The sequence below is a fragment of the Lethenteron reissneri genome, chromosome 48, assembly GCF_015708825.2.
Source record: "Lethenteron reissneri isolate LAM-NWPU_2019-01 chromosome 48, ASM1570882v1, whole genome shotgun sequence".
In the NCBI taxonomy this organism is placed as follows: domain Eukaryota; kingdom Metazoa; phylum Chordata; class Hyperoartia; order Petromyzontiformes; family Petromyzontidae; genus Lethenteron; species Lethenteron reissneri.
The window spans coordinates 8483893-8504542 of NC_083826.1; the positions used below are offsets into that span (position 1 = coordinate 8483893).

At 46.5% G+C, this 20650-nt stretch overlaps 1 protein-coding gene and 1 long non-coding RNA gene across 4 annotated transcripts in view; one reads left to right on the forward strand and one right to left on the reverse strand.

Annotated features, from left to right (window-relative positions):
• The window catches only part of CRB2 (crumbs cell polarity complex component 2), a 92606-nt gene that overhangs the window by 64636 nt on the left and 7320 nt on the right, over positions 1-20650 (forward strand). The window lies entirely within an intron of this gene.
• On the reverse strand, positions 2828-17159 carry LOC133354746 (uncharacterized). The gene is made up of 3 exons (XR_009756617.1): positions 17117-17159; positions 6865-6960; positions 2828-4924 (listed from the first exon to the last, which is right to left on the reverse strand). It is a non-coding gene; the product is annotated as an uncharacterized LOC133354746 (long non-coding RNA).

Here is a 20650-nt window from a genome sequence, read left to right on the forward strand (position 1 = left end):
GTTATTGTATCTTGTTCCTTTGGTGACGAAGTAGACCTTTGATGGTTGACTCATATGTATATTATGAACACACATGTATATTGATTACATATTTATTTTACATGGGATACTGCCGTAGTGTTACGGTCTTGGGTTCGATTCGATCTCCCCGCTGTGGCGGCGGTTGAAACGGCGGTGCAGGTTTCTTAAATCTCCCACGCCTCTGTAAAGTGAAGGTTTGCCCACCTCTTCCGAGACGTCTGGCCGGCGTGGAAGAGTAGACCAAAATACCGTCGAGTGGAGCTCTCTTAGAGTGGAGCTCTCTTATAGCTCACTCTCCTGGGGACCCTTCCGCCAGCAGCGACGTGAGCGAGCAATGCAGGGCTGCACCTTGACCGTTGTTTATTTGAAAGTTTCCTTATTTATTTATCTCTGAAGCTGTTCTCTTGTCTCCCCGCTCGCTCGCTCCATGGACATTTCACCGAATGATTCATGGCCACGTTCATCAACGTCTCATCTTTTATTTTTTTACTTTTCGAATGTTTATGAGCAATGTCCGTTAAGCGCACCAATGGGGAATGTGTATCCTGTGAAAATGAGCCCACCTGAATAATACTGTGAACTTTATACATATTGAATGGATTATTGTAATTCATACAATTAACATACGAGGATATGCAAAACACAGTCGTAATGTTTCAAAAAAATAGCGCATAAGGGAAACATAATTAAGATAAAATGTTTTCTTAATATCCATTTCTCAGTTTTAACCATCGTGAATTGTCTACATCTGCTTATGTTTGCTTTGTTAAGACGCGTATATTAGGGAATGTTACGTATTGTATGAAGGAATGGCATTGAAATCCCAGTGTGCACTTTGAAAAGTGTGGTGCAAAGTGTGGTGCAAATGAAAGTTATTGACAAAGTTGATACCTCTATTAATTGAATATACTAGTCTCTTTTTTATATACATTAACAAATCTAAGCAGTCGTTTGTAACGCACTTTGCAACAATACCGATGTGAACTTTTAATTATCCCCCCCCCCCCATATTCCTTTCCACAATGGAATGTGTAGTTTAGACAAACGTAATGCAAGCGGACGCGTAGAAGCTCTGAAACCTGATGCGTGGTTTAGGATATTTAAAACACTCGCATAGCTAACTGCATGATTTATGGTGACACAAACAATACTAATGTATCCTAAGTGTGAAGAAAACTCCAGTACTGTATTGTTCGCGTACCTCACTCATATGTAAATGTTAACAACCCGCACACACACGCACGCACGTGCAAAGTTTTACAAAATAATTGTAAAGAATCCTTTGCGCTACGATACAAGAACGATGTTGGGCATTTAATGAGGTTCCGATTCATGCGGACACATTGCAGGATTTAAGACAATTCATCTGTGGTATGCAATTGCGTGTGATATATTTTTTTCATTATTTTATTTATTTAACACCACCTTAATTCGTCTGCATCTCAGAAAGCTGTAGAGTATGTAGAACTTATTTCGCACCGTACGTAACCAAGCGTGCTAATTGGAGGTGTGGAGGAATGGGCAACAAACTGAACACAATAAGTGGAGAAAGAAGGCGTATTTAACACATTCCTGCGGAGGGAGCTGGTAGGAACGTTGGGTTGCTCGGTCAATGGCCAGGGTCAACGGCGGCGTGGTGGATTCCGAAAATATGCCCGACTGTGAGGGCGGGCACAAGCCGGCGTGAGTAGGTTAAACGTTTAGTTTTATAAGGGCGCCACGGGGTGACCAGCCCCTCCCCCACCCAGCCCCACCCTCCCCACCCTCCCCACCCTCCCCACCCAGCCCCTCCCCACCCTCCCCACCCAGCCCCTCCCCACCCTACCCTCCCTACCCACCCAGCCCCTCCCCACCCTACCCACCCAGCCCCTCCCCACCCTCCCCACCCAGCCCCTCCCCACCCTACCCACCCAGCCCCTCCCCACCCTACCCACCCAGCCCCACCCCTCCCACCACCCAGCCCCACCGTCCCCACCCAGCCCCTCCCCTCCCACCCTCGACCCAGCCCCACCCTCCCCACCCAGCCCCTCCCTGCACGACGGACACAATCCCCTGTGGACTGGTGTAACCAGGAGGTTCCTACCAGTATAACCTTGATATCATGAATGAGTCATCCTTAACAGGTTTTTCGAGTTAAACCCGCCACCACACGACACAGGCAATTGGTAAGGTTTGTCAAGTGAACAAAACATGTCAATTCGTGAATGAGCCAATGAATGAGTCGGTCATGGGCAGAGAAAAAAGGGCAAGGTTTTGAGCCTGGATTTTAACAGGGGGAAGCAGTCCAATAACACAGGGAGTAGGGGGGAGGGAGTCAGAGACTATGGGTGCAGTGAAGGAGAAAGCAGAGACTTCCCGATCAAACATTTTTCCTAAGCCGATTCTTTTAACAGAGATGCGAAGCGAAGGTTAAAAGGGCATGGGGAACAAAGACGATGGGCATGAGGGAATTCCAGAGTGGAGCAGCGGCGAAAGAAAGAAGCAGAAAAGGGGGAAGTGTTTGTGTGACCTGGCAATGCGGTGGATGAATGACGGCGTGGATGAGACGACCCAGTCAGTCGGGGTAGAACGAGGCCCTCGTGGGTAGAGCAATCGAGGAGCGAAGTTGGTGGGAACATCATGGGACCTCCTTTGCCAGTACCAAAATATACTAATAGGGGTTTTCCCCTTTTTTCTGGCAACAAAACTGACACCTTTTGCAAGGAATATTCTGATAATTATTAGAGTATTGTTTTTTGTTTGCATTTGACTGCAAGTATTGTGGTTAATGTAAGCATGATTCCTTGCAAAAGGTGTCAGTTTTGTTGCCAGAAAAAAGGGGAAAAACCCTATTAGTATATTTTGGTACTGGCAAAGGAGGTCCCATGATGTTGGTGGGAACAGTTAACCATGGTCCTGCCGTAGCTATAAAGGTGTGATTAGGAGGCGCCAATGTTGAGTTAGGAACTGGAAGATAACAGGAGGGAATATTTGGAGTACTGTTTGGAATGTTAAAGTATTTGGTAAGCACTTGCATGTGAGTAGTTTTACTCACACGAACATAATCCCTGGAATCCCTTATGCGAATGTGGACAATTGTGAGTAATAAAATATATTCACCTTCATTTGTCTCTGCATGTAAAATATCTATATTTTAGCCCATCAGCCTGTGTAGGGCTTCTAGGCGAATGGCATCTGGGTCACTTGAGAGTCCAGAATTTAAGTGCTGTGCATTAGAAGATAATTAACAGAATGTTGAATGAGAAGCAAGTAAACGTTGACCTATTAGTTCCATGCTTAATTGCTGATAAAAGTATCCAAAAGTGCCTTCCCAAATGTTTACTGAAGCTCCAACGTGAGTGTGTGTGCACGTACACACATGATCGTGAATGTAGAGGCGTTTCAAGTCTAACGCAGCTGAACGGTGGTTAAAGCGCCACATTCTCTTTTTTTAATCGTGACATGAGTTCGGTGATGGTAAGTCTTGTCATAAGCTGACCAGCGCAAACCAGAGCAAGCCCAGCCGAGAAACCAGCATAACTACCAGCATAACTACCAGCATAACTAGCAGAATAACTACCTGTTTGCGAGACGAGCTGGAAAATAAGAAGCAACCCCCCAATGTTTGGAGGAAAATACATCAACAACAACAACAAAAACATTCACATGGGCACATGCAACAGGAGTAAAGTGTCCAGTGACATTACACCTACTGTGAGAATTACATTACCCAGTAGAAGCATATCCAGTAGAAGCAAAACCCCACACTGTTGTCCCCACAAGTATATATACAGACCGGGCGGCACCATTGAGTGGCATGTAAATCGAGTGGCACCAAAGACCGAGTGGCACCAAAGACCGAGTGGCACCATAAACCGAGTGGCTGAATTTAGGTTGGACACTGAGCACAATTGTAACTTGATTGACAAGGGCGCACTGGTGTATAAGACACATCCCCCAACTTTAAAATGATTATTTTTCGAAAGGTCTTATTATTCAGAGGATACGGTACTGCCTAAAAAAACCATATCAATGTAACTTTGGTTTTTGAACTCATAGTTGCAACGACAGCACGCGTTGAGGTTAGCCGCTGATGTGTATCAAAAACACATTGTACCTGAACATAGCAGTGTGAGTCAGGTAAACATACGCGTGCACGGTTTGTACACTGCACAGGTATGTGCACATTATACATGCCTGCGCGATGCGCCCATACTGGCACATTCTTGCGCAATGTGGAGTGGCCGATGAACACGTTTACTGTGATGATAATAATAATGATGCCCTGTATTTACATGTTTTGCATTGAGACGTTTGGCAATTCCCATTCGTGAGTGTTTGTCATGAGGGAGGACGCTGGGGCACTAGGAGAAAGACCCACGCGCGCGAGCGGATATCACTCAGAGCTCCGCACAGATAGATCCACTCCATGGAAATTAAGTGCATTTGGATGACAGTGGTAACACTGATACTGCACAGCAAGAAGGCCCTGGGTTCGATTCCCGACTCGGGCACCTTACTGTTTGGAGTTTGTGTGTTCTTTCCGCTGCTCCGCTTGGGTTCCCTCTGGGTTCTCCGGTTTCCGCCCATAGCATACAATGTAAATGATATTGGCCAAACATCCTAATTCTAAAAATGCACCTGCAAATTACTCAATTAGGATTAAACATAGCAGCAACATCGCCCCTGACGATGAAAATGTGGCAGGAGCCTCCTGAAAAAGAGTGCTTGAGACTCATTGAGGCTTTCCCGGGTGAAATAAACCCACAAGTGAAGCACATAGTGATTTCCACGAATACAAAGTGCACAGTTTCTAAGTTCACTCAGACACCATTTCCAGTGTGTAGCCCTTGCACGTGTTTCTGGGTTGCACCACGTGTTGTTCGACACGATTTCCGACGTTTCGCTCCACATTTCGTTTTGCCTGTTAATGTGAAAACAAAAACAAAACACTTATTAAGCCCGGTACGGTCATCGTCATTGGCAACCACCTTAATCGTTATCGTCGGTTTAAAAGCCTCGCTGCTGTTTAAATATTGTTATCCAATCACTCGTGCGACCTGAGTCTCCATCCAAAACGAGCTTCTGAGGTCAGGGGGCCTTACCCAAAATACACAGACTGACTGGCTGGCAGTGGCGTAGTGGCCCCTGCACTGCGTCATGAACTCGGCCACGTGGGTTTGATTCCCGGTCCAGGCTAACACCAGTGGCGAGTGTTCTCTCAAAATGTTTTTTGGGTCGAAGTTCCCACCCTGCCCCCACTTTCACCAATCCACACTGGCCAGGCATGGCGCCACGGTGACTAGGAGATGTTAACTACCTCGCCGAGTATACAGGAGGTCGTGGATTCGATCCCTATCCTGACGGCTGTTGTATATTTGCAGTTTGCATGTTCTCTCCCCGTAGCCGTGTCTAGAAACACGCGTTTTAGAGGAGTTGGCCGTTATATATTTACACACTACAAGCCACTTCGTTGGGCTATCATTTGTAATAGCCAGGTCGCATATGGAAAATATAAATAGGTTATGGTCAAACAACCCCCATGACCAACACAGAATTAGGAAACCTTCATCAAGCAGTAGATTTACCAAAAGGCTGTGATTGGTCTCATCTATCGTATGCAATGCATAGCAAGCCATTACCGCTACCTAGGCCAGTTGTATTCCCCCTGTTGTTGTGAGCCAGAGAGGTTACGGCTGCTTCTACATCCTCACAGCGGCGAACATTCGTAAACATATAAAAAAAACACTGTCTAAAAACATTTGCGTGAGTTCAGTAAATCAGCATTTATGTGTGGGCTCGCGTAGCTCGTCTTTGGCCTTCGTTTAACATTAACTGTGTCATGCCCACCCGCTAACCCACCTTCCCCCCACTGAAGTTTATAGATACCACCTCTTTAAACAAAGATCATACTTACAGGGGTTGGATACCACTGGCTGAATGATGGATAAACTAGTGTACAGAAACTTCATGCAACATCAATCGTAATGGCTCATTGAGGATAGCTTTCAAATTATATGCTGCCAAATGCAACTTGGATGGGGGGTTTATTCTTCCACAAGAGTCTACTCAGCTTTAAATGCAAGCTGCATTTGCCAAAGATTAATACCGTCATGGCAACAGCCTCGCCGTTGCAGTCACGTGGTCGGATTTCAGGTTGGATAATTAAAAGCAGCTTTGCAAGCTAATCAACAAATGAGTTCATTCGATTCAAAACAAACATTCCTCTCAAAGGGGTTGCTATTTACTGGTTTTGCAGCATGCTAATTCCAGTGAGTGTTGTGCATCGCGCTGCATATTTACTGGTAGAATGCAGCAGAGAAACAATGGTTTGGCTGCAAATGCAGACGGTTTGCATCCTAATGTTCTTAAGCTTGCAACGTATGCTGAATAACAGCTCCTTGACAAGAGGAAGAAAGGCAGCAAACATAATTCCACTATTGATGCTGCTCTTTAATACTTAATCACTGGCTGATGAGTCAAGTTACTCCGGTTCTTGTAAACCTCATTGTGGATAACCCCCCAATGACACACGACACACACAATGAGTGATCATTTAGCTATTGTGCATCGAGAATGGGCACAGGTGACACATTTTATGCTCTGGTTTTCAAAATGCCTCCAGTTCCTCTTTTTCAAAGGCAACAGGACGGAGTGAGTCAGATGAATAATTGCGCCCCTCCCACCCCCCCCCCATGAGAAAAAAGAATAATTAACCAACCACAATAACCTTTGTATAAAATGGACTTGCATACCGATGTGGCCCAATGGATAGCACATTGGACTTGCAATCCAGAGGAACGACCTCTGCCCGCCCAGTGGAAGTGTGCACGCTGCTGCTGTTCGTCGGCTGCCAGGTCTCACCTGGTGAGGACAAGTCTGGCTGCTCCCACCTCTGGCAAGATGTCTGGCCCGTGTGGAAGAAAGACAAAGGGGCCGTCCATAAATGACGTCACGCACCTAGGGGGGGGGGGTCAGACATTTGTGACGATGTGCGACGAAGGGGGTGGGGGGTTTGAGAAATGTGACGTCACATCAAAATGCGCAACTTTAAATATAGACAACACGTTCTATTTCATTAAATAGACTTTTTAATAAATGTTTTCTCCTACAACATCAGAGTGCAGCGCCACATTAAATACGCACGACAATGAAAATAGTTTAAAGCGATTTGAAGCATGTTTTATATATATATTTTTGGGGGGGGAAGAGCTTTGAGACGTCATATTTGAGGGGGGGCCTGACTTTTTGTGACGTCGTGTGACGAGGCGGGGAGGGGGTAAAACATCGTCCAAAATAGCGTGACGTCATTTATGGACGGCCCCAAAGCTAAAATATCACCGATAGGGGCTATCTTGAGCTCCCTCAAGATAGCGGAAGGCCCTTCCACTAACAGCGACGTGGGCAAGCGATAGCGGGCTTGCACATTCAGCAGCTTTACCTCGAATGAGCGTATCGCAGATTAAACACGCGCAATTATTAATCAGCTGGCTTGCGTTGAAGCAGAGAGCAATTGGTCATCTGTGCTGGGCGGGTGAACGGCTAAGCTGAGGATAATTAGCCTCAAGGACAGAGATTGTCCCTGCCACTGAAATAGCTTCTGTGAGCGAGCAAAAATAAAATGAAGCCTAGATTTGAAGCTTTCGTTACTGCAATGATTCATATTCTTAGGTTTTTTCGGTAAAGTCACGTAGGTAAAACATTCATAAAATTAATAAAAGTAAAATAAAATAAAAATCACGACGTTTCGGAGGCAACACAAGCTTCCGTCTTCAGGTGGAACCGTCACAGCCACGACAGCTGTATCAAGTAAATTAGTAAATATTTTACTTTTATTAATTGTAATGTTTTACCTACGTGACTGTACCGAAAAAACCTAAGAATATGAAAATGAAGCCATCTATGATGACACCAAGCCGTGACATCGCCTCGCTGTGGGAGATGGTGATGTCTTGGAGAGGCTTTCATCCGTCAGCGGATTGCCCAGAGCCAATGGTGGTGAGGATGGTGGAGGATGGCGACTGCCCCGAGTGGACGATTCAACTGCACAGGAGATCCACGGCAACGGCTTAAAGGGTTCCCAAGCGATCGTCCCCTATTAACGCCACTCGTGGCCTCATTTAACCAGCATCCAGAGTAGGGCTGAACGATTTGAGGAAAATCATCTAATTGCGAGTTTTCTGACATTGCGATTTGATTTGCGATTACATTTTTTAAAAGTCAAGCTTTAGTTCAACATTCACTGTGTAATAGATTTAAAACATGTGATGGAGCATTACCACATGATACCGTCAAAATATGAACTGCTCTATATATTCTAATGCAAGGATGAGAACTTAAAAGATATTAATTGCTTCCAACATGTATTTATTAAAATGTTTTAATTGAAATAGAACAATCAAACATAGAACAATTGTTAAGTTAAATAAATAAAGTTATTATAATAAATAATGAAACAATTCCAATTTAAAAGTAATGGGACTTTTAAAATCGCAAAAAATCGCAGCCTTTGCGATTTGCTAATCGCATTGTTTCAAATTGCGATTTCGATTTTAAATCGATTCATCGTTCAGCCCTAATCCAGAGCGGAATGTCTCGTGTGTCCAGTATTGGGGTTCAGATCTGTGTGTGTGTGTACTCGTGTGGTAGTGCAACAGTGAGCACCCTGCGCTACGAACACGGCGACCCGAGTTTGATTCCCGCTCGCGGCCAACACCAGTAACGATAATCTGAATCGGTCCTGGGTCTTCCCTAGGTCGACTCAGCCTCAAATGAGTACCTGGTGGGATGTGTAAACATTGCCACTAGGGAGACAAAGGCGCCCAAGCGTGTTCTTGCCGGCCTCTGTAGGCTACAAATGTAATAGTTTAGTGTGTGTGTTAATGTGCATCTCTGTAATGTGTTGATAACAAAAGCAACATTTCCAAGGGCAGCTGAAATGCTACAAAAAAGCCAAGAGCTGGCATTTTTACGTATCCATACTAAACAAATTACATAGTGATACTTTGTTGCCGTTGGTTGTACAAGCACACATAATCAAAAACCCAACGCATCCGTCAATAACACCGTGGCCTTAAAATGGTAAATGGCCTTTGTCCACGTCATATACTTTCCTTTTAAGGCCGCAGTGTTGTTGACGAATGTGTGTACGGTATTATGAGTCTATACATTTACGTGCCTGTTTGTTGATGTCGCCATCATAATGTTGAAACAGAAAAGAGAGATGGTCCTTAAGTGGCCACTTGAGTTATTTTTAAAAAATGGGGGGGGGGGGGGGGGCAATTGTTGAATAACAACAAAGGATATTTCAATTTGATGCACGGAGTTTTTTTTTCGTTCGCCAAGTTAGTGGTTACTCATTAACCGTGCGGGAAAATAAATAAGTCACGCCGTTATAATTCAAGGGCATCGACAGATTGCCCGAACAGTGTTGTTGCACTTTTCAAATTCTAGCCAGAGCTCAGAGCCAAGGATGTGCAAGGTGCATTAAGGTGGAGGCTCGAACGTAAATGGTGAAGGCGGCAGCCCTGGCGAATGCTCGCTCACACTGCTGCTGGCAGGAAGGGCCTCCCCTAGGGGGAGCGCCAGAGAGAGAGAGAGAGCCACCGGATCGAGAACTTGGCCTGCTCTTTCATTCTGACCAGACATCTCGGAAGAGGTGGTGGTGGTAGCCTTCACGTCTTATCGCACCACACGTGGCCTGCCGATCAAATGTGGGGTGACCAGTTATTTATTTATTGTTGTTGGGGTGGGGGGTCAGAGGTGGGGTAGGAGTGGATTTATAACTTTCCGACCCGCCCTTACTGGACAAAAGAGCTTCATAGCTCATCGGATTCCACCAGAATAAATATTCTGATTCTGTAACTTTCCCATTTCAATGTCCGTGCCGGTAGATTGAACCCGGCGACCTGCTGGGTTGCAAGTCCAGCGTGCAAACCATTACATCACAACAGTATCCCAGAGGTGATAAATAGGAGCTGCGGGTATCATCACAAAACACAAAATTAGCCCGGCAGCTTTGGGGTGGATTTCCACACAGCTCTCTCATTGACATGCTAATTTCTCTGCTCCAGCAGACCCAACTCTCTCTCTCTGCCCCCCCCTCTCTCTCTATTTAAGGCCACGACACAGAGGCATTGGGTCTCTGTGTGTCTATGTTGTGTGTCTCTCCCTGCTTGTGTGTCTGTCTGTGTGTCTATGGTGTGTGTCTATGTTGTGTGTCTCTCTGTGTGTCTCTGTGTTGTCTCTCTCTGTGTGTCTATGTTGTGTTTATCTCTGTGTGTCTCTGTTGTGTGTTTCTCTCTGTGTCTATATTGTGTCTCTCTGTGTGTCTCGGTTGTGTGTCTCTCTCTGTGTGTCTATGTTGTGTGTCTCTCTATGCGTGTCTGTGTTGTCTCTATCTGCTTGTGTGTCTCTCTGCTTGTGTGTCTGTCTGTGTGTCTCTGTGTCTGTGTTTTCTCTCTCTCTCGAATTTAGTTCTACCTGATGACGACTGCTTGTGTTGCAATCGAAACGTCATTTTCTATTATTTAATTATTTTCTTTCTTCGTGACTTCACCGAAAGAACCAAAGAGCAGCTTTACAATCCTTTTGTAAAGTTCCAATCTGCCCGGCGTTGTATTGCCATTACACCTCCTTCAGTGTGGTTCAATAACAGGGTGGGGTGGTTCACGACTCCAGAGACCTCTGGGTAATTCAAAGCCACGGCTAACATCAGTGGCCATTGACTCCCCTTCAACTCACATGGACCAGCTTGGTGAAGTATGGTCAAACAGCCCCCCATCACCAAGCCACGGAGAGGCCTTTATTCAGGACGTACTGGATTAACAAAGGGACTGAAAGATATATAATACGTATTACACAATGTTTACAATCAGGTGTTCTAAATACAGTCTATAGAACAGTGTGTGTGTATATATCGCGGTTGGCTACGTACGGTGCGAAAGAAGTTCAACATGGTTATCTTGTGGATAGACTGCCAACCATAGGAATGTGGAATTTACACCACTTTCTTTGGGTCCTTAATTCAGATGAGGACCACACGCCACTCATTTAAGCAGCGATACACTTTGACCTGGTTCACTGTATATTGCACTTAAAAAAGATAGAAATAGCCATGTCATATACTCTTACATATGTGTCCTGCTGTACTGTAATGTAATATGGCAAATGTACAGAGTGGTCCAGATGTCTTGCGACCCGCAATTAATTGACCCCTATCATGTTTTCCTTCGCATATTTATTTCCGTTTTAAATGAACCTTACTTAAAATAAAAATACATTTTTTAATGATTTAAATAGGGGTCACAAGACACACATGGACATGCCGTTGTCAGTCTACTCCTGGACGAATGTCTCCCCTCACCATGTGGGCCACGAGGGTGATTTGATCACCACTTTTTACTTCACCGGTCAGTGCAGGTCGGTAAAGACGGGGAGCAGAGATGAGGCAACATCGGCATACAATACGACACTGGATTTTACTGCAATGCCCTATTTTGTTTTACACCCCGTAGCACCGCGGCCTATAGCATCATGGTCACCGATCCAAGCACTATCCAGGCTCAAGCCTGCTTTGCTTCTGAAATCCAATAATCGTATTATTACCTGCGTAGACTCCCTGAATAATCTGGTTCGTCCGGCTTAGATTTTAAATCGAAGATCATCATTGCTGACACAGTTTTGTTGTCCATTTAAAAATATATATGAACTTGAGATCCAGAGGTCACCGGGTTGTATGTCTGTATGTTGGACTTCTTTCGCACCGTACATAGCAAACCTTGCTCATCGGAGGTGCGCGTTTGATATCCCGTTGCGGTGATTGAAACAACGGGGCAAGTTTCTTGAATTCACCCCGCCACTGTCCACCTAGCCGCGGAAAAATAAGGTTTCTCCAAAGTTCGCCGATGGTCAGGTCACGTGTGGTGTGGTGAAGTGCAGGGATTCCCACCTTTTCCCAGATGTCTGGCCCGCATGGAAGAGTAGGCCAATACAACATCTAGGGCCCTGACGAGAGTTACGTTATTGGAGGCCCTTCTGCCAGCAGTGGCGTGAGCGGGCAGTTGCAGGGCTGCACCTTTACCTTTAACAGCTAATGAGTGACGGCTCACTTATGGCTTTGAAGTGTCGCAGACTCATCACAAGCGCCCATAAGAATTGTTGAGCAACATTGAGCAACGCCTCCGGCTGAGGTAATGTTTGAGCTGCTGCTGACGCTGTGGGTTCGGTGTATCCCCTGCCTCAGCGTGTTTCTAAAGCTGTTCTGCCTTTTGAAATGGAGCAGGCTTCTCTTGTAGAGCTCTCCACATTGGTGCCTGCTGATGATGCCGAAGGTGTAACAATTATACTGGTAGTAACCTCCTGGTTACACCAGCCCACAGGGGATTATTTTGTCCGTCGTGTAGGGAGGGGCTGGGTGGGGAGTGTGTGGCTGGGTGGGTGGGGAGGGTGGGGGGTGGGAGGGGTGGGGCTGGGTGGGGAGGGGCTGCTCACCCCGTGATGCCCTTATAAAACTCAACGTTTAACCTACTCACGCCGGCTTGTGCCCGCACTCGCATTCGGGCATATTTGCGGAATACACCACGCCGCCGTTGACCCTGGCCATTGACCGAGCAACCCAACGTTACTAGCAGCTCCCTCCGCAGGAATGTCTTTCAATGAATACAGGATTATGCCTGTGAATGATATTAATTCGTAAGGCTATGCTGCATGCATCAGATTGCACGTGTAAAAATCATGTTTTAAAACAATGCTAATTATATGCAAATTATCTACTAGTGCTATTTTAAGAGTAATGGAGCGAATTCAATCTATACATGTTCTTGCACCAACGGTCTGTCAATGTTGCGGGATCTTTGATGTCGATAAAAGAGGCCTCGACTTGCCATTTGGAAGTTGTGAATGTAAATCCTGATTGGAGTGCAAATCAACCGTTGATTCCTCCAGGTTTGATCACATGAGTACTGAATTGTGTTGGCAGTGGTTGGTTCCGAGGTCACCCCTGGCGTAGAAATGTGGAATTTACACCACCGCCTCATTGTTCTGACCTGAAAATGAACACCATTCCTTGCTTGTTTGGATAACATGAAATGATAACATATACATGGATACGTATATACAAGCATGACCTGTGGTGCCTACAGTGTGAACTACAAATCAGGTTTTGACTTTTTACATAAACTAGAATGTCGGCGGTCTGCGGAGGGCATCTCGGTGTTTTGCGCCTTGCCAAGTCGCCCCCACTGATGTCCTCTTCTTCCCCACCACCCCAATTACGTGCAGATACCACTGAGTCTATTGTATGTAGGGTGTGTAGGTATATATGTCTACAAAACACTTTTTTTTTGGAAGTGGGCGGGGATCCACTTTCTATAACTTATTGATTGAGGCCTTCTCAGAGGCTCTTAGGATTTAGTTGATGGACAAATGGACAAACCTAACACCGGACTTTTATAATAGAAGATATAAAGGTACGACTGAGAAGACAAGATTAAGTTAGCCTTTGATATATTATCCTATACTGTTGTATTATTAAGCTGTGTGATTGTATTTTGCTTTGAATAGCTATTGCATGGACTTGCCGTGTAAAACTGTACATCATCAGAAAACATGCAAGACATTTAAAATCATCTTCATGTAAAGTCACTGGAATGACCAACATTCTTCATTGGCGTAGATCAGCTGTTTTGCCCGCATTTGGAAATACTGTCCTCTGGTTAATTTCTCCAGTGTGCTAGATTGGCAGTTAATTACACAAAATGTTAACATGCTTACAATAATGCGATTTATGTTTGCATTTTTTTCCTTTTCTTTTGAAAGCATTAAGTTACCTGTGGGGTGAAATGTGGCCACTCCCACTTATTTAAATAAAGTATGGCCAGTGTGTGGAGGAGTAGGCCAACTGCCCTCAAGTGAGCAAGATATTACAGAAGGCTGCACGTTTAACCTTTCCGCTATTATGAGCAGACTCCGCTATCAACCCAGCCACAGCTCAGATCAGTGGCCAGTGACGGCTGACCCGGTATTGTGTCCTGATTGACCGACCTTCATTGACCAGTGCGGTGAAGTATGACCCGAGAACAACCATAGTGGGAGACCTTCGTCCACCAGTGGATTGACAAAGGGAGGTGTACATTGTCTCTTGTCACATTGTTAAGCTGAGGATATGGTGGTGTGCAGGAACCTTGTGTGTCTAAGCTGATTAATGTTGCAATACTATGTTTACTGAAAATTATGTATTAATGATGGAATATAATATGTAGAGAATCGTCTACCCCCGCATAACACATATGCATATACAGCATGGATGCAACACCGCACGTCCATAAAATCTAAAACAACAGGAACTGTACACACTTGCGAACCCTTGACATTCCAAAGTCATGATATACAAAAACCACGCTTGTGCCTCCGTAATGTATTTGCTGGCCTGTGTAAACACATCCATTGTGGGCCTGATAGTGCAGTGCTTGCCAGGAGGTGTTCAAAGACACACACACACGCAGCGCTATCACATCAGTCAGCACACTGCCATACGAACCATGCCCCCTATGTTGGACTTTCACTTACAGCTAATAACAGTGACGACTATACTATCAGCAGCAGTGAACTTAACCTTAGATGAGTACCTGGTGTGTGTGTGTAAACTTCGGAATTGGGGAGACAAAGGCGGGCGGGCGTGGCGCTAGCCACAGCACCCACTGGTGCATCGTGCTGGACTATAATGTCCTCGCTGAGATCATTCGCCGCAACAGCCCGTGTGTCGCTTACACGGGGAGATCTTTGTCTTTGACACGCGCGTGGGAGTAGTACGCGCTTCAATGAGTGAATGACTCGGATCCGCGTTTGTGTTCTGATGCCACTCAAGACGAACGCAGTGGCCACCAGCTGATGCCTCATTATTGTTGTTGTGCGTTAGACCGTTCCACCGGAGGAATGAGGAATGGGTGGTTGACGTTGAGGCTTTACGTTTCACCATTGGAACCTCATTTGCCGGCAGAGAAATATGCGAATTGGTTGTTTTACCCTTTTATCTGGCAACAAAACTGACACCTTTTTTACAAGGAGTCATGTTTGCATAGACCACAATACCTGCAGTCGGAATGCAAACAAAAAACATAACTTTGATAATGTATGCACTGTCCTTGAAGTTGATTGGTCCACACCCGAGACAGCTTTCCTTAGAGCCTAGTCTCACATGGTGTTGGACCAGATGACGCCACTGGTCCAACACCAAAGACTAGGCTCTAAGGAAAGCTTCACGTTTCACCAACAACAACAACAAAAACCCAGACGCAATGGACACACATCAACTCTGAACATCACCATTGTAGTTGTTGTTGTTGTTGGCATGGAGTTATCAATCCCATTGGAAGAAGACTGACAGTGTGTACGAATGAACGGACAGTTGTTGTTGGATGTGGAGGATAACAAGCAGGAATACGTCTCTACAAGCACGACCCGTGGCGCCTCCACTGTTACTACGCAGCGTCGCGCAATGCCCAACGCTGCTTAGGCCGTGGAATGTGAAACGTGGTATCTGCAACCAGCACCGCCTGACACCTAACTTTGGAATGTGGACTGTGCAAAGATTAGCATACCTACAAACATTAGCATACTTATACACATGCGCGGCACGAAACTCCCGAGTGTTTTCTACACCCCCCACCTCCCCCCCCCAAAAAAGGAGGGAGCAAAGCAATGAACGCGTATGGCTTCGTAGCTCCATCGCCAGACTACTCTAGAGCACTCGAAAGCCATCCCATTTCGCCGTTCCGTCAACGCGTCCTGGGCGGCTTGAGAAAGGGGGCACACACACACCACACACACCACACACACCACACACACCACACACACCACACACACAACACACACCACACACACCACACACACCACACACACCACACACACCACACACACCACACACACCACACACACCACACACACCACACACACCACACACACCACACACACAACACACACCACACACACCACACACACCACACACACCACACACACCACACACACCACACACACACACACACCCCACACACCACACACACTCACACACACACGTACATGCACACACACCACACACACACACACACCACACACACCACACACACACACCACACACACCACACACACACACACACACCACACAAGCAACACACGCAACACACGCACACACACGCACACACACGCAACACACGCAACACACGCAACACACCGCAACAACACACACCACACACACAACACACACCACACACGCAACACACGCACCACACACACACACCACACACCAACACACACCACACACACCACACACACCACACACAACACACACAACCACACCAACACCACACACCACACACGCACACACGCACACACACGCACACACACACCAACCACGCACACACACACACACCACACACACACACAACACACACCAACACACACCACACACACCACACACGCAACACACACAACACACACACACACCACACACCACACACACCAAACACCACACCACACACACCAACACACACAACACACACACACACACAACCACCACACACCAACACACCACACACACACACACCCACACACAACCACACACAACACACCACACACACACACACACACACACCACACACACCACACAACCACACACAACACACAACACACACAACACACACCACACACACACACACACACACACAACCACACACACAACACACACACACACCACACACACCACACACCAAACACACACCACACACACACACCACACACACACAACACACACCACACACACCACACACACCACACACACCACACACACACACCACACACACACCACACACACCACACAACACACACACAACACACACCACACACACACAACACACACCACACACACACAACACACACCACACACACAACACACACACCACACGCAACACACACACAACACACACACCACACACACACAACACACACCACACGCAACACACACACCACACACACACACCACAACACACACACAACACACACCACACACACCACACACACAACACACACACCACACACACACACACGGATTCCAGGCACTAACCTGGCCACCCATAATCCGGGGACCCCACCCCGCGTGCGCCACAGGTTGAAGGACACCTGCACGCCCCTTTACCTGTAGGGGCGGGGCTACCTTCGGTGTAGTCACGTGCTATTGGTGGGGGGGGGGGGGGGTAGCCAACACCTTGTTGCCGGGGTTACCAGGTGACGTCACAGAGGCAGGAAGAGGCCCCTGTGGGTGTGTGTGGGTGATTCGACTCTCGTCTGCTGTTGTCTACAACGTGGTGTGGGCTGATTCGACTCTGATCTGCTGTTGTCTACAACGTGGTGTGGGTGATTCGACTCTCGTCTGCTGTTGTCTACAACGTGGTGTGGGGTGATTCGACTCTGATCTGCTGTTGTCTACAACGTGGTGTGGGCTGATTCGACTCTGATCTGCTGTTGTCTACAACGTGGTGTGGGCTGATTCGACTCTGATCTGCTGTTGTCTACAACGTGGTGTGGGCTGATTCGACTCTGATCTGCTGTTGTCTACAACGTGCTGTGGGCTGATTCGACTCTGATCTGCTGTTGTCTACAACGTGGTGTGGGGTGATTCGACTCTGATCTGCTGTTGTCTACAACGTGGTGTGGGCTGATTCGACTCTGATCTGCTGTTGTCTACAACGTGGTGTGGGGTGATTCGACTCTGATCTGCTGTTGTCTACAACGTGGTGTGGGCTGATTCGACTCTGATCTGCTGTTGTCTACAACGTGGTGTGGGCTGATTCGACTCTGATCTGCTGTTGTCTACAACGTGGTGTGGGCTGATTCGACTCTGATCTGCTGTTGTCTACAACGTGGTGTGCGGTGATTCGACTCTGATCTGCTGTTGTCTACAACGTGGTGTGGGCTGATTCGACTCTGATCTGCTGTTGTCTACAACGTGGTGTGGGCTGATTCGACTCTGATCTGCTGTTGTCTACAACGTGCTGTGGGCTGATTCGACTCTGATCTGCTGTTGTCTACAACGTGGTGTGGGCTGATTCGACTCTGATCTGCTGTTGTCTACAACGTGGTGTGGGGTGATTCGACTCTGATCTGCTGTTGTCTACAACGTGCTGTGGGCTGATTCGACTCTGATCTGCTGTTGTCTACAACGTGGTGTGGGGTGATTCGACTCTGATCTGCTGTTGTCTACAACGTGGTGTGGGCTGATTCGACTCTGATCTGCTGTTGTCTACAACGTGGTGTGGGCTGATTCGACTCTGATCTGCTGTTGTCTACAACGTGCTGTGGGCTGATTCGACTCTGATCTGCTGTTGTCTACAACGTGCTGTGGGCTGATTCGACTCTGATCTGCTGTTGTCTACAACGTGGTGTGGGCTGATTCGACTCTGATCTGCTGTTGTCTACAACGTGGTGTGGGGGTGATTCGACTCTCGGCAGCTGTTGCCTACAACGAGGGTGTTTCTCGCCCATGCGGCAAGCCTGAGACCTCGTAGACGCGGAGAAAGCGAGGTCGTCAGCTCGTCACCTGGCGTGTGACCACCGGGAACAAAAAAAAATTGTGTGAAAGCTGCGCGCGATCTCTCTCGTGGAGCAAAGATGTCGTGAAGAAGGGGGTGTTGGTGGGGGAGTAGAAACAGCAATTGTCATCTTTTTTTTGTGGGGGGCCACTCCACCCGCTGTTGCGTGACGAGCTGCTGCTGCTGCTGTTGCTGCTGCTTGGACGCAGTTGGCCGCACGAGGGTCGGGCACTTGTGAGGCTGTGACCACAAAGGCAGTCGAGGAGGCCACCCACATCACCAACAAGGCGTTTAAACAAAAAAACCTCCACTCGTCATCGTCGCTGTTTGAATCACAAGATGGCCGTGTGTGCTTTGGCTTGGCTGTAGGTCAACTTATTTCGTTTAACATACAGCTCAGGTTGAACACACGAAAAAAAGTGGAAGTAATCTTGCTCAAAGTAACTTCTGATTTGAACGTTTACCTGCAAGCAGTCCCCCGGACGAGGTGGCCAAAGGGGGGTGTGTCTGCTTCTCTGGATAAGAGTGAAGAAACAAGAAGATTTGCGGCTTGTTCTCTATCGTAATTTGTATTTATATTCGGTACATTAGCCTCTTCATACTCCGAAAGGAGACCATTCAATCGCTAGACTTGCAGCATCAGCAGACTGGCATGGCCAGGTTGCCAATCTCTTCTTGGGCCATATGGCTCTCCGTGTTCCTGCTTGCTCTGATATCCATGGAGGCATTTGCTCAGGACTGCGGTCCTTTATACAGCAATGGTGAGTTGTGTGGTTTCTTTTTAAGTAAATGTGTGTTTATAAAAAAAAATTGTAAGTTAGATGGATTGCTACTTTTATAACGCGTGGTTAAAGATATGGGAATATAACATTTCTGCCACAGTATATAGAAATATGAGACACGCACCGTTTTGGAATTGGATTTTGTGTAAAGGACTCTTGGGAAAATGTGTTAATGAGTCGCATTTAAGAGTCTCTTGTTTTTTCTAACAATACTGTGTGTTTGGGTGCCACAGAGTTAAGTGATATGTGCACGTGGGTAGTTCTACGATTTAAAAATTTACATCTCAAGCACTTTATACAGAGGCCGGTTATAACTATTGGTTTCTGTTGAGCTATCACCTGGTTAGACATGACTAACCTGAACTTACACCTCGTGCTGAATTATCAAAACGTGGCCTCTTTTGTTACCTAGACATTGTGTGTCATCCAGTTAGGATTGTAATGCCATGTAAACAATGATATGCTCTTGTGATGTGAAGTATACGCGCTTGTAAAACAACGTTTGGACAAACTCGGGACGAATTGGCTTTTACATCTACACCGAGAAAGCCATGTGCGTTCAGTTTGGTGTGTTTGTGTCGGAAACCATTGGCACGGGCCACATTTTCATTGGAATTACTTGGTGAGGTCACCCAATTTTATGGAACTGCCCGTGTGTGTTTGTGTGTGTGCCCGTTCTTATCGGTTAGCGATATCCTTTGGAAAGTCGTACGCAGCATAACAACAGTGGAATTTAAATGAATGCTAATATGTAGGTGTTGCTGATCTTTAGGTAAAAAGCAATATTAAATGTGTGCCACGGTGTTTTAGTGCATTGTGCTTCAGAATGTATCAGGAGTGCGACTGTAGATTTGGAGACGGTATTTGCCCCCTTACCTGCTTTATTGTGTTTAGTTTGTTCGTCTTCCCCCCGTAACCTCCGATTAGCACGGTTATCTACGTACGGCGCGAAAGAAGTTCAGCATACATACACGTGTGTCAAATTATGACCTGCGTATGCAAAACCGCCGCCTAAGAGTTACTCGTAACACAAATGCGTGTGCAGCTGAATAAGCATCTCTAACATTGAGGCATTGCATATTATTTGCGGTGTGCTTTCAGCTGAAGGATATACAGTGTTATCAGTAGAGCAGTTACAAATTGTTTCTGCCTACGCATTTTACAGCCTTCTTGGTGCAAGAAGGTATACTTTTTTACCACTTGTGCTGGCAGCAATGGTTACGATGATCGCGAAGGCGTAAGTAATTGTGTGATTAGCGTGTGTAGCTCTGCGCGATAACAAGTCGG